Here is a 16324-nt window from a genome sequence, read left to right as displayed (position 1 = left end):
CAAGGGAACTTGGCAAACTCCCACAAAGGGATATAAACACCAAGCTGGCAAGAGCCAATCTCTCTCTCACAAACATTGATTTAACGTCTATGATTATGAATTACACAAATCAATAAAATTGTGATTCAGTAACTAGACGACAATATTTATTCTGATCATTGTGAAATCAGCGGTTATTCGAACCCACAACCTTGGGATTGAAAGTCCTGCAGTCTAACCACTTAGTGTTTCGAAGTTTCGAATTAAAATGTGTCTTATTCTGAACTTTTTTCAGAAGTTTCGTTTTCCTTTGTAGGGGAATTGAAATAATATAAAGGGAAATTTGAGGTGTAATATAATTTTAATTGATTTGAGTACCTGGTGCTTTATAAAGCTGTCAAACTGGCTTCCCATCCTCGGTCAAACTTGGATTTCAGAATCAGGAGGCTTTGACATTATAATATTGACTCTATACAGAGCAATTCCAAAGAATGATCGTTGGGTTTCGGATATTATTACCTTTGGTCACTGGGCTATTTATTTCATTCTTTAAAACATCTCAGCTCTCTTGGGAGTACACAGCCTGTGCTGCCAAGTACAGCGCATTAAGTTTAATCAATCACCAAAATCATCGCTGCCCTCACAGGTACCCATTTACCTCTGGGTGAAGAGTAGTCTTGGTTCAAGACTCTCCTGGATTGTCACAAGAGGGCGCGCTATCACCCCCAACGCGCTATCAACCACGAACCGCTATCACCTGAGAACCGCTATCACAGGAGAGTCTTGGCACATTCGTTAAATCTCCCCCCAAAATGAAGGGGCGGGCTCTGTGGGAAACCTACGCACGCGCATTATGTTTCCCCCCGATTTTGGGGGAGATTTAACGAATGTGCCAAGACTCTCCTGTGATAGCGGTTCTCGGGTGATAGCGGTTCGTGATTGATAGCGCGGTGGGGGTGATAGCACGCCCTCTTGTGACAAATCCAGGAGAGTCTTGAACCAAGACTGGGTGAAGAGAAGCAGAAATAGTTGTGTCTTGCCCATAGACGCAAGTGTCATGGCTGGGATTCAAACCCATTCCCTAATGACTCAGCAATGATGTGAAATGTTATGGGTTCAAATCCAACTGGTGCTGCCTATGGATGTTTCCACAGGAAACCGGAAAGCACTGAGTATAAACTGTTTTTTTATATATCAGTATTATGTAATTTAAATAAGGGAATAAAATGGTAGTAGTGAGTTCTTAAATCGCCGGGTCGTATCTCACGGCCACGACCCTGCAAGTTTGTAAACTGCCGTTTAAGAACGTGTCACTACTCTTTTATTCTCATTCATAAATGCCCTTTTGTTAAAATGCGAAAAGAGTTACACAATTTTTGACAATCTGCCACTTGTTTCCTTTGCAAATTTTCAAAACATTTTGCGAAAATGTTTTGTGTGCGTCTGGTGGTATGCATACGCGCGTGTGCACACACATTACGCAATGTTACTTAAACATGTAGCTATGAATTGCGTTCCGCGTAAGTTAAGTTGGCGCACATGAGCTTGCATGCCCAACACGCGATGCCAGCCGGTTATAAACAGCTCCAGCCGGTCGTTATAAACCGTTCCACGTGATGCACTCTCCACCAATAAGAATATCGTAATTGTCTGGGGTATTTATAAAGACTAATTAATTGTACTAGTGAGCGAAACCCACACTATTTGCGGGTCCAGCTAGATTTTAAATTGGATGGTTAACTCGTGCATTGAAATGAGCGCCTAAAATAAGTTCATCCCTGCCGCCGATTAAACGAAATGCTAGGATTAATTCTATCTCCAGTTAGGACTAGTAACTTGTCCTAAATTAGGATGGGTCCAATGCGTCAAACATCTATGGGTACGGAACTTTACTCGTCCTAAGTCCTATGATTAATCCTAAGTTAGGAAGAGTTTGGTGAAATCGACGGCTGGTCTCTCCAGCTTACACTGTCAACACCATGATAATGATTTATACATAGCCACATAACGACAGTCTTTTCCTGTGGCAGCCCAATGATCGGTACGTTAGTCCGCCGGCTAAAACGTTAAACTTTATTGAGCTTGTCGCTGTGGTCGGAGAGTTGCTGTTCAGCATTTTCCAGTGTTGGGTTTAGCTTTTCCAACTCCTTGATTCTTGCTTCAAGGTCGGAGATTCTTTTTGATTCGAATTCCAGAGATGTATTGAAGCTTTCCTCTAGCTTGTCAATTCGCCGGTAGATACCAGATTGACCACGACGAATTTCAGGTGTCTCCTGTGTAGTGCTGTGTCTCATACTCGAAGGTTCCGTTGCGGATCTTGTACTTTTATGTTTGATGCTGTTGAACTTTAACAGTTGGGCAATGGATAACGCAGCTGGTGTTTAGTCTTCACTTTGATCCTTGAGTTTGATGCTGGACCCCTTTAAGAAGGTTTGAAATTTAATATAGATATAAAAGTGGCTTTTGGCAACAATTTTCAAAAACGGCCGCGAAAGCCGCTAGAAATTGAAACGGCCCAATATCCAAATTTTTTTGTCACACATTAATTTACCTGTATACCAAATCCCTTGCTTTTATCGCAAAATGCATAATTGGTATTAGATTTTGTGTTATGCCGCCTTACTATAGTGGCAATTCAAAGGCTTGAACATTTTGTACCACTTCCACATTGAATTGTCTGAGAGTCGTGTGAAGTTCACCAGTGTATGTTCGCAGGTTTACCTCAGATGGACTGAGTTGCTTGTTAGGCCACCAACACTTGCAAACGATGCACCTGTATCTACCTCCATTACAAAGTCCTTATTGTCCACCAACAAGTTGATTGGAATTGGTTTCATTCCTGGTCGACTACCGGTAGTAGAACAAGTAAAGAGTGAGTACACAGGAGTGTCATATTGTTCGACTTCATGCGTGTCGTGATCATTGGTCGTGGGAATGGCATTCATGTTCTTTACATGTTTTGAAGATCATTACTACAGCAAACACTGGCAATGTGGCCTTTCTTTTGTCACTTGAAACAAGGATCCCATATTGATGAGCAGTTCTCTAGCCGTGGTCTAACCAGCGTCTTATAGGCTCTTGCTTTCACTTTTAATGAACAGCTGTACAGATTTCTGCGCAACAGACCAAGGATCTGATTTGCTTTTGAAGTAACTTTCTGGATGTGAATGCCCCAGCTTGTTGTTTAATTCTACTCCAAAGTACGTGTGGTTGAGGATTTTTTCAAGTGTTGAGCCTCCCAAATTGTACGATGCACCGTTTTTGTTTTTCTTGTGAGTGATTTGTATGGCGTAGCATTTGGACATGCACCGATAACTTGAACTTCATGCACCGATAACTGACGGTTCAGTGCCGATGCAAACAGATCGATGTGAGGAGAATCCCATTCTTGGAAGATCGACTGAACCACTGCCGGGTGCAGAGTCCAGTCGGTCGGAAGGACCTTCCCCCGAGACAGAGCGTCCCCAAACTTTGTGAACACCCAGCAGGGTGGATATGTGCGCATTATAAGTCTTATTTCTATTATTATTATTGTTATTAAGTTTGGCTGGGTCGAGCTGTTCTTCTGGGGTTAGGCTAGAGGAAGTTTATTTTCTTTAATCCTTCCTTGATGACGTCAATCTGAATCTTGATAGCCGATTTTTCAGGATTTTTTATGCCCTTATTCATCAGGCATACAAGCTCAATCCTATGCCAGATAGTGGATGATTTTGTTCCGGTTTCCGATGCGGATTGTTTTGGCCGCTGTCCGACTGCGACTTGACCGCATTGTGATTGTTTTTGCCTGCCATGTGGCTCAGTTGTGTGGAGGCAGTTGTTGTTGTTCGGATTATGGTGATTGTTTTATCCTGGGTGAGATCAGTATCTCATTGAGGGTGATTTTGGATGCCATGGTCTCCAGTGCCAAGAATGATCCTGTCGCGAATGAGTGAGTGACGACGACAATCTGAAGCTGATTTTTCAGGATTTGTTATGCCCTGACTAGGCTGGGCAAGGGTTATTCTAACTGCTGTTTGGCTAGTCTGTTATCCTTGTATGGTGATAATATTTAACAAACAGATACTATGTACACATGCCTGCCTCTCGATGTCGATGTTGACACTTTTGTCCCTCGATGTTGTTAACACGCTGTTGAAGTGCTGTTTAGGTGCTGTTGAAACACGCTTGAATCTTCTTGTTAGTTAACACGCTTGGATCTTATTGATGTTGTTAACACGCTTGAATCTTTGTGTTGTTTGATCGTTTAGAACACACAGTCCTCATTGAAAGCTTCACTGTCTGGTACTTGGTGTAGAGTTTGTCAATGATAGCGATTGTCTTGCAGTTCAAGTTGCGTTTTTGGCTCCGCTTCTTCTTATTCCAGCGAAGTTGTTGCGCTTGTAGCAGAAAGATCGTGTCTCACTGTATGTTGGGCACTTGCCGGTGTGTGAATTTGCTCCCCCAAAGTTAAAGACACTAGACACTATTGGTAATTGTCAAAGACCAGTCATCTCACTTGGTGTATCTCAACATGTGCATAAAAAAAAACCTGTGAAAATTTGAGCTCAATTGATGGTCGAAGTTGCGAGATAATAATGATAGAAAATAAACACCCTTGTAACACAAAGTTGTGTGCGTTTAGGTGGTTAATTTCGAGACCTCAAGTTCTTAATCTGAGGTCTCGAAATCAAACGCGTGGAAAATTACTTCTTTCTAATAAAACTATGTTACTTCAGAAGGAGCCATTTCTCACAATGTTTTATACTATTAACCTCTACCCATTACTCATTACCAAGTAATGTTTTATGCTAATAATTATTTTAAGTATTTACCAATAGTGTCCAGCCTTTAAAGCAGACGGAAGATTTTGTTCCTGTTTCTGATTGTTTTGGCCTTTTTGGGACTGTGACTTGACTACATATACTCTTTATACCATCTAGTTCTAGACTCAACCTGACCTGCCGCTGTTGGCCGAGTCATGAGTGAATTGATCACTCCCACTATGGGTAAAATGCCTTTCAAAAGTGCTTGTTGTATTTTCTGTAGTTTAATGTCTTGGGGTTCAGTGAACCCCAAACCTGTGGGTTTACCCATGTACATTCTAGGTTTTGTTTATATTTGTTGGTCTCTGTAAGGCTTTGAGTTTCTCAGTTGCCTTTTCCTCTTTTAGTTTGTGGCAGACCATTTTGTCGACGACTTTGGCCAATTTATCGGTTACTGCAGCTTCAGTTGGGGCATCCTCTGTGTACAACTGCCCAAAATTATTCAGCAGTTGGTTGTCTCTTGGCCCGTGGCCTCTGAATCTGGGAATGTCTGCCCCAAAGAGATCGGGGATAGCCATTGAGGCAGTAACGCTGTCCGAGTCAGACTCGGAGATGCCAAGACTATTTTTTGTCAAAATGCCTTTTAGTGGGCCAGTAGCCATTCATACTGCAGCAGTATGCCATTAGCAGACTGACTCAAGTCTAGTATTTACTTCCCACAATGCATTGTATCACCTTATAACATGGCCGCCCGCATGTAACAGTCTATTTTCATAATCTGGAATAAAGCTTGACTATAACCTCTAACATTCGAAGTTGTATCATCTTACGTGGTGTCAGAAGTTGGATTTGAACTTACGCCCACATTTGTGGGGGGCGTACAACTGGTGTGGCATTAGGGTCAATGGTTATAGAGTACATATAGATGACTCGAACAGGTCTTGTAATCTGTGAAGATCTGTGTCGATGTTGTGTCAGTTGAAACGTGATAGATCATGTTATGAACAGACAGCAGGCCTAGGTGGAGACAATCGGTCAATCCGAGTATAGCTTTCACTTGAGAATCAACAATGTGAAAGTCAATCATGTGATCAGTCTGTGATGATTCGATGTGACATGGCAGTGAAGCTTGTCCAACCGTGTGGAGCTCGTTCCCTCCATATGTAACATGCTCCTTGTTTCCCAGTCTCATCTAGCCAGCTACAGGGACAGGCTCTGGAATTTACTCCCTGAAGACCTCGGGGAAATACATAACATCTCCATTTTTCAGCAGCAACTAAGAAACACCTGTTCACACTTGCTTTTCACCACTTGAGAATTTCCTCTTTTCAATCTTGACCGGCGCTTTTGAATGGTTTTACATCAGATTTATTGCGCCTTTATCATTGATGTGTAATTATTATTATTTTATTATATGCTATAAGCGTAGTTGGCTTATTAGAACTGTCAATAGACTTAGGCGTTGCAATGACATTGTATATCTTGGTAGTACATTACAGCGCTCACCAGTGTCAAGTTGGATGGGAACATGTTTGCCATGTGGATGTCATGCTTCAAGTTCAGGTTGGTTTGGTCCAGAGCTCCAATGTGGAAAAGTGCTTGCTCATCCACGATAGAGGCTTCCTCCTCCGAGCAGGAGTCGGGTTGACGGTATAGATGGGGCGACTGCCTTGGCAATAATCACCGTAGTGATTCTTTTTGTTGCACTTGTGACAAGTCTTGCCGTATGCGGGGCATTCACGTCTCTTGTGAAAAGTATTGTTGTTGTGTTGAGCTACTCAGAAATTTATCTCTGGCTGCCTTATGCCACACTATTCGAGGTTGAGCACGAGTTGGTGTGCGCGTGCAACTCTCATGAGATGTGTAAGTTCTAGGCGTGTTCTGCCTCTGTCTTGCCACCTACATCATCTGCTATGCCTACTTTGCCGATTGATCCATACTTTGCTGGAATGTCCTCTTCTTTTTTCCTTTATCTTCTTCTGCTTCTTCTTCTTTTTCTTCTTCCTATACAAGTACAGTCCTCACATGTGAGTAAAATCGTACTATAAAGTCACTTCCTTAAGTGCAAAAGTGAGCAGGCCATGGAAACAGCAAAAAGCTCACCAAAAATAATGTGTACAATACAGATGCAGATAGGCTGCTAGTGCAAGTCAAAACTGGTGGCTGGCTTGGTTAATGGAGCCTTAGGTTGGACAGCTGACTCCAGAACTGGTCCAGTCATGGAGCTTTCACAACTGTGTCTGGTAGCTGGTTCCATTGACAGATGGCGCTTGGGATGAAGGAATGTTGGTAATTGAGGATCCTGCAGTGATATTGAAGGAAGCCAGATCTTGATGGAATGAAGTGTGACACTCATTAAAATATGGGTCGCTGAGGATTGGGCTTCTTTTGTTTTAATATCTGAAAGAATGACGACAATCGAAGTATCTGTTATAGACGGCCGTCTTTATGGGAATTATGTGACAACTTAAACACTTAACTTTAAAACAATAAATCATATCAAAGTTACTTAAAATAAATTACTGAACAAGAGCAAATGAATAATCAAAACAGTTCCTAAAAGAAAATGGCTTAAATACGTTTGCAGTTCCCGCCACGGCTTTGTGGGCCATCTTGAAATACTATTTACGTCGGCAATATTTAGAAAATGGTGCTCCACATGGTATAGCCACAAGCCCATGCGCAATTCTGTACACCATAATTGCTTTGTTATGAGCCCGTCTCTCATGAAGAATTAAGCCATTTAAAATCTTCAAGCTTCTTGGTGACACTGTGCCGTTGGTGAAAGTCGGCTTTGACAAAACAGGCAGCACAAGCCAAATGGAAGTCTTGTAAAGCGATACCTTCCAATGGGGCTGTTGAATGTAGTGAGCCTTCTTGACTTGTGATCGAGGGAGACTTACATGTACCAGTAACCATGTCTGGCATCTAGTTTGGTAAACTGGTTTCTGGCATTTTTGTTTATTTCCTTCTCTGTGTCTGTTCGGACTTTTCGAGGTTGAACCAAGCCCGCGTGCAACTCTTATGAGATTGTGCAAGTTCTCGTCGTGTTCAGACTCTGTCTTGCCACATACACCTACATCATCTGCTATGCCTACTGTGCCAGGGCATTTCTCCAAGATTTTATCAATTTTTTGCTGGAATGTGTTGTGACTGACAAGCCAAATGGATGTCTTGTGAAACGATACCTTCCAACGGGGCTGTTGAATGTAGTGAGCATACTTGACTTGTGATCGAGGGAGACCATTTGTTGCATCTGCGAGGTCTTGTCGTAGGTGTCGGGAGGACCTTGACCTTATCTTGCTAGGAGTTCAACATCACGCGAAGATTGGGAAATGGCCGGGGATCTTGGGGGCCATCACGATGGGCACGCTCTAATTTCACATCATGCATGCCGAGTTTCTCTTCCAGCATCTGTTTGACGAAAGCCAAACAATCCTTTCGTGTGGGTGGCCTATTATTCTGACATTGTTACGCCGACTGAATCTTTCAAGTTTGTTCAACTTCTCTGAATGATCAGCTAGGTGCTTTTGCGTAGTCTCAAGCAAGGGAGCCAACGTTTCAACTCTTTTACACGTTTCTCGAGATCGGTGATTCTTTGAGATTCAAACTCGAGGGCTGCATTGAATGTTTCTTCTAGCATCATAATCCGCCTGTTGTGTTTGTCTTGACCACGGCGAATCTCGATGGGAGCATCCTTCACGTACTGCTGGAAACCAGTGGCAATGGTCTGCGGCCTGTCAGTGCATGGTTCTGGGGAATATAAGTGGCTGTGCATGGCCGGTTGTGGTGCCAGCGTAGGTGGTGTAGTTGGAGATTTATCTGTATGTTTCCGTCCGGCAGGATTTTGAAGGTTGGATTTACTTCTCAGAAATACTCTTTAGTGTAAAATCTATGTCGAGTCTAACATTTTGATGTTAAAAATTAAGGTGGGAGTTGGAAATATTGTAGCGCAGATGGATCTGAAGAGGGAGCATGTGCATTCTGCATGATGGTACTAACTGTTGGAGACTGGCCATGAATCCCAAAAGACGAAGCCAGGCCCTGGCTGGTAGCGTTGACGAAGTAAGGAAGATTTGAACACATTCCATTAGGGTGAGGCAATTTCACTAATGAGAGAGTGGAGTATGAACTTGAGGCATAATGGTAACCCAAGTATTGTGGGACCTTCAACATCGGCCAGGAAAAACTCTGTGAATTCACTATACTTTTTGTATGAGTATTATTGTTGGCTACGACTGTTGAAAAGGTAGCCCTCATAGATGGTGTTTTTCTTGCCTTTGCAGAGTGTAGCAAACTTTTCAAAGACTCTATCGTATTTGTGGCTGTGACTTTCCTCGTCCCAGGTGGCGGTGTTGTATGTGTCTACAGCACCCTGGGTGATGACTGAAAGCAGGGGGGCAACTTGCAATTGGCATCTTTGTCATGTATTCCAGTAGCAATAGCAATGTTTTAAAGTTTCGCGCAAATTTTTTCCAGCTTATGGAAAGGTTGCGACCAGCCATGTTGAGTAGTGGTAGTGGTATGGAGAAATTTGCCATGTTGGTTATTGGTTCTCATGCTAATATATCCTTGTCGTCAAATGTACTGTCTCAAGGTTGACAGTGTAGTCAATGTTTTTCATATTTTAATTTGCCTTTTATACTATTTTTAAAATAGTATGAAATACTCAGACTGAAATACTCAATTTCGGATACTAGTACTCGGATACTTGTACTCGGGTTCGGTAATCGTATATTTGTACCCGGATACTCATACTTGGATACTCATACTCTGATACTTGTACTCAAATACTTGAACTCGGATACTCGTATTTCTATATTCGTACTCTGATACTGGGATACTCAAACCTGATGTTCGTACTCGATATCCCAAGGGTTCATATTTAGTAGGCCACCTTTTGTTCTGTACTCAGTAGGCCCTACTGTGCAAAAAGTACTTGACTTTATCACCAGAAGTGTGTGCATGTATTAATTTTGTTTTTTACCCATACACCGATGTGTGTTAGCACTGTATTACTCAGTACTTTCCCGAGTCCTGTGAACAAATATCACAGGCATGTTACTCGGGTGGGATTCGAACCCACGACCCTTGCAATTCTAGAGCAGTGTCTTACCAACTAGACTACTGAGGTTGCCCGGTAGCTAAGAGATTGTAAATTTGCATCAGGGATAAAGAATATTAACTCTGGTTATTATACCCATGTAGTATGTTGTAACTTCCAAACCAAATCTTCCACCTTGCCCAGTAAATTTTATACATTAGTGTGTGTGATTGATAAATAGTTGAAAAGTATGTGATTCGATAGCAAAATGCTTGCCCCAAATCATGTGACATACAAATTGTCTCTAGCCGAAGGAATTAAAATTTAAGCAGTCACTTGTGACTTTATATCAATGACTTTATTGCACCAGACATTATTCAAATCTAACTCGCAAATGCAGTGGACACTATTGGTTATTGTCAAAGACCAGTCTTCTCACTTGGTGTATCTCAACATATACATAAAATAACAAACCTGTGAAAATTTGAGCTCAATCGGTCGTCGAAGTTGCGAGATAATAATGAAAGAAAAAACACCCTTGTCACACGAAGTTGTGTGCGTTTAGATGGTTGATTTCAAGACCTCAAGTTCTAAATCTGAGGTCTCGAAATCAAATTCGTGGAAAATTATTCTCACAATGTTTTATGCCATCAACCTCTCCCCATTACTCGTCACCAAGAAAGGTTCTATGCCAATAATTATCTTGAGTAATTACCATTAGTGTCCACTGCCTTTAAATATATACGCTCATTTAAATGTGCTAGCATATAGCACATTTAAATATGCAAATTCCAGGGGTTATGATCGAGCAAGGCTCGCTGGGAAAAAAATGGCGCTGCGAGATCGGTCACCTCTGGGAACGAGGTTGTAACAAGACCTTGTTAATAATGTGAGGACCTTTTCATATTTCATTTGTAGGGTTTGCTGGTTTGAAAACCAGGATGGGATCCAGTTAACACGATTTAAAAAATCCTTTACTTGCCAGACTTGTAATAATGTAAAGCGAGTTTCTGAAATCAGCTTTGTGATGCACTCATTTTCAATAAAAAAAGGCATTGAATTTGGCGTTTGGGCTGACACAAAAATTCCTCTTGGAAATTACAGACACAATTTGTTGTCAATTTAATGTTTCAAATTTCTCTCATATCAAATTTATGGCATTTCTATACCATTTTAACGCGAGGTTAGAGACGTTATTTTCCCACTTTTTGAATTTCTTTACTATTTGAAAAAAGGAGTGTATCGCAAAACAGATTTGCACCTTGGAACTCCTCTTCAAAAAGTACTTTGTTTTAACAAATAGTATAAATATAAGAAGATATTTGTGGTATTACCATGTAGAAAAATGAAGTGTCGTGGCCGAGCGGTTAAGAGCACCGAATTCAAACTCTGGTGTTTCCGATCAGTAGAGTGTGGGTTCGAATCCCCAGCCGTGACACTTGTGTCCTTTAGCAAGACACTTAACCATTGCTTCGTCCTTCGGATGGGACTTAAAGCCGTTGGTCCCCATGTGTTGCGAAACGCATGTAAAAGAACCCAGTGCGCTTATCAAAAAGAGAAGGGGTTCGCCCCGGTCTTCCTGGCTGTAGCTCCTGTATGCGCCGTAGCACCTTGTAAACCCTTATAAGGTGCTAACTAATTGGGTGTCAGAATTCATCACTGCAATAATTTATCTTTCTGAAAGTTTGTATTTACTCAGCGCCTTGAGTACCTTGTTTGGTAGATACGTGAGCTATATAAGACTTCGATATTACTATTATTATTATTATAAAAATGAGGAGTATGTGTGGTTTGATGCAACTGGTGTATGAATAATAATAGAACTATAAAGAGCTGGACAAAAAAACAAACTTAACTTCATGTATGTTCTCAGTCAAATTTTACATTTCATTTGCCCAGAAGAAATGTTATTGGTGCTTAGGTTGCGGCCATTTTGATTTCTTGCGAAGCAATGTGGCCCAAACGAAATGAGGAAATAAGCCTGGTGCCTTGTTTATTTATTTAGAGTAAGTGTGATTGGGTGTATATGGGTAAGAGGGAACCAGATGGCTGCTGGTTCAGCCATCCCAGTATTGCCATGTACTTGTACTACACCCACATTTATTTTATTGTGTAGTTATGCCACTATGGGGTTTAAAGACTCTGGACACTATTGGTAATTGTCAAAGACCAGTATTCTCACTTGGTGTATCTCATCATATGTATAAAATAACAAACCTGTGAAAATTTTAGCTCAATCGGTCGTCAAAGTTGCGAGATAATAATGAAAGAAAAAACACCCTTGTCACATGAAGTTACTTCAGAGGGAGCTGTTTCTCACAATGTTTTATACTATTACTCGTTTCAAAGTAAGGTTTTATGCTAATGATTAATTTGAGTAATTACCAATAGTGTCCACTGCCTTTAAGTGTAACTCAAGAAAACAATAGTTCGAAAGACCTTGTAATAGTGAGATTTAAAGGCAGTGGACACTATTGGTAATATCTCAAAATAATTATCAGCATAAAACCTTACTTGGTAACGAGTAATGGGGAGAGGTTGATAGTATAAAACATTGTAAGAAACGGCTCCCTCTGAAGTGACGTAGTTTTTGAGAAAGAAGTAATTTTTCACGAATTTGATTTCGAGACCTCGAAATCAACCATCTAAACGCACACAACTTCGTGTGACAAGGGTGTTTTTTCTTTCATTATTATCTCGCAACTTCGACGACCAATTGAGCTCAAATTTTCACAGGTTTGTTATTTCATGCATATGTTGAGATACACCAAGTGAGAAGACTGGTCTTTGACAATTACCAATAGTGTCCACTGTCTTTAATTGCACACTACTTTTTCACTATTTTCATTTAGTTTAGAATTGGTCATTCTATAGCAGAGGGTGGGGGGGGGGCAAAAGCACATATCCTCCAGACTCTTATTAAAGATAATGAAATCTCGATGGTAAGACATCTGGGGCGGATTGCACCAAGTGGTCTTAAAGGAACACATTGCCTTTGGATCGGTCGAGTTGGTCTTTAAAAAGTGTTTGTTATCCAATGCATATTGGTAGAAAGATGTTGTAATAGTAGAATACAATGATCTACACAAACATGCCTTGAAAATGCACGGTTTTCCTTTTACCTCGTCGAGTAACACGGTCGGCCATCTATGGGAGTCAAATTTTTGACTCCCATAAATGGCGACGGTTACAAACGCTTTTTATAGACCAACTCGTCCGATCCAAGGCAACGTGTTCCTTTAAACCGGTCTATAATGCGCTATAGGCGGCTAACTTGAGACATGCTCTTGAATGGCAAAGATCTTGGGTTCAAATACCACCTGAGAAATGTGTTGTTGTTTTTACATTGGGAAAGTACTAAGTATTTATGCTGTTTCCATATTTCCAAGAAGGGCATTATTTAGGCATGGGGTTGACAAATAATGTTGCCCACCTTTCTGATTTTTGTACTGTGTAACAGATAGCTTTGTTTGGACATAATGTATGGTTTTAAAGACTTTATGGTAATGGTATGATGTATAAACAAACATCAATAAAATAGATTGTGTAAAATCACCAACTTTAATATTGGATCCCATGTTATATTTTCATTATAGGGACTTGTCTCCCCAAAAAGACACTTATAAATATTTGAATTTGTCTAGAAAAAATGTACTTCTTAAAATTTAAAAGATGATAATCTTTGCCGATATAATTCTGCAAAATATAGTTTGTATTTGTATTGTCTTTCACATGAATAAAAATTGTTAGACAAGAACTGAGTTAGACTCTGTTGAAGATGATTTGTTCTGGTCAGAAAAATGTGTTTTAAGGCTACATATGAAGTGTTGACCTTAGAACAAAAGAGGTCCACGTACATAATATAGGGACTTGAAAACACTACGTAGACTTACACACATCCACACACCAATGTCACTCATTTTCAAATGTTCATCCATGTGGAGACTTCTTTTGTTCTTTCCTTTTGTTCTTTTCTCATATTTGTACACAAAATGTCTTGTGGAGCAGCCCGGTCTCTCTAGAGTTTTCCCTATGGAGTCCATTTTCTCTTCTTTGTTTTGTCCTCCAGAAGGTACTGCATATGAGCACTGTCTTGCAGTCACTTGTGGACATTCTTAAAGGTTATACTGTACACTTTAGGAAAATTGTATTCTGCCCATAACGTTATATATAAGAACTAGAGTGCGCACTGGTGATGCTTCTTGCACAAACGCGACGGGACTGCGAGGAGACACGCATTCTGTACGCGCGTTGAATATGAAGTACACGTTGGAGTTTGTGTTTTTTTAACGCTACGTGATGCGGTTTTGTCAACTTACAAAATGGCCGCACAAACACAAGCTGTGCAATGCAGTTTTGTCAACTTAGAAAATGGCCGCAAGCGAGCATGTTGGGTTGCGTATATAGGCCAGTGCGCCCTCTAGTTCTTATAATATAACTCTATGATTCTGCCACACTTTAAATAACACTGTTTTAATGTTATTTTTGAAGTGTGGACCCGAGAACAAATGAAGTCCATAGTAGGGACTTGAATTGCTATGTGGACTTGCACTCGTCCACACAGTGTTATTTTCAGTGTAGAGGAATAGGAGCTGACGACTGTCTGTAGTAACAAAATAGTCTGTAGTATCAATGCAATGGTCTTTGATCCCAGACTAGCATGTCCTGAATTTACCAGGTCAGGTTGGTGTATCCTTGCCTCACCTTCCACCTCTAGGACCCTGGTTCAAATCCCGCTGGGGGCACTATGTGGATTGGGTTTTCAGTCCCTACCTGACTGCGTGGGTTTTCCCTGGAATATTTCTCTGGGGTTTTCTTTACACATCTAAAACTGAAATTTCCTTCCTTGTCTTCTCTTCTCGATTGGCTCTAATAAGAATATTTCTCCAGATCCAGACCTATAATTAAGACCTTCCCAATGTTAACTAAGCCACCATGGATTTTTTTTAAAGAAAATAATTACTTAAAATCAGCCAAGTCTGGCCATAAAAGACAGACTTTAAACATCTAAGTCTTTGAACAGCATGAAGAATGTTACGAAGCTATTGTTTATTAAAATGTTTGTCATCCATCTTTATTTACATTTTATTACTGTACTTAAAAATCCTCCAACATTTTACCTGGGCACACTGACCATGGGCACACTGCCTTTTAACCAAACACACACAACTAAATCAAAAGAAGATACAACATTGGTAACCATGGTGAAATTGCCACCACAGATGTGCAAAATCGTGCCAAATGCAGAGGGTGTCCCCCCCCCCCCAGCCACAACAATGCAAACTTGATGTAATTTGGGCTGGTAACCTGATTCTGCTAAGCAATAATATTCTGTGCGTAGGAATTGTGTGTACTTTCAAGCTTCATGAAGTTAGGCCATGTAACCTTAGTAGGTCACTGTTGCAAAGAACAAACATTTAACCTTGTCAAGCTTGTTCAAAAAAGTCATTGTAAAGTCACAAACCAAGACTAGATTCTATCTACAAAAGTCTAAAGAAAACAACAAAAATAATTTGCACAGAAATACCAGATCTGTCATTTTGGTCTCTTTTGTGACCCATTTACTAAGAAAACAAATTTCCAGGTACAGTGTACCCTTTATTATATAAACTACATCAGTTAGAATGATGCATTTACAAAATGCTGTAATGGAGTTAGACACCATTGGTAAAATGTCAGTAAATTAAAGAGATATTGACAGGAACTAAACAGAGAATATAACATCATACGCACATGGCCAACGTTTGTAATTGTCAAAGACCAGTGTCGGCACTTTATGTGACCCAACATGAACATAAAATAACAAGCCTGTTTTAAATTATGCTAAATTATTCATTGGAGACACACAAAAATATAAGATGTTTTCAATTTCTTCAAACATGAGACTAATTCTTTTACTCATTTCTCAAAAACTAAATATTTTCAGGGAAGTTGTCCCACCATCTTTGCTTCATTTCTCAAAAGCTAAATATTTTCAGGGAAGTTGTCCCACCATGACCACTTTAATACCATGTAGATTATGTGTAAATTTTGTGTTCGTTCAACCATACTAATGTTTTGTATGCCCTGGGTGCACACCATAGAGTTATACATGTATATAAGAACTAGAGGGCGCACTGGTGATGCTGCTTGCACAAACGCGACGGGAACGCAAGATGACAAGCGCGCCATTCTGTACGCGCGTTGAATATGAAATACACGTTTGAGTTTTTTTTATTGAACGCTCACGCGATGCTGTTTGTTCAACTTACATAATGGTCGCACAAACACACGCTGTGAGATGGCTGTTTTGTCAACTTAGAAAATGGTCGCCTGCACGCATGTCGGGGCGCATATATAGGCCAGTGCGCCCTCTAGTTCTTATATATAACTCTATGGTGCACACCCAACTAAGTTCTAAGGCTAAGTTTGACTGGCACCCCGAACAAACAGAATGACCAACATGGAGACTGTAACACAGGGGCTGGATAGCTCAGGCATGTTAATCCGGAGGTCGTTGGTTCGAAACCTGCTCTAATCAATTTGTCTTTATTCAAACCCAGATCAATTCGAATTGTAA

The sequence above is a fragment of the Asterias rubens genome, chromosome 8 (genome assembly GCF_902459465.1).
Source record: "Asterias rubens chromosome 8, eAstRub1.3, whole genome shotgun sequence".
Classification (NCBI taxonomy): Eukaryota; Metazoa; Echinodermata; class Asteroidea; order Forcipulatida; family Asteriidae; genus Asterias; species Asterias rubens.
The sequence above is the reverse complement of the archived record's forward strand: the minus strand, read 5'-3'. Positions refer to the sequence as shown.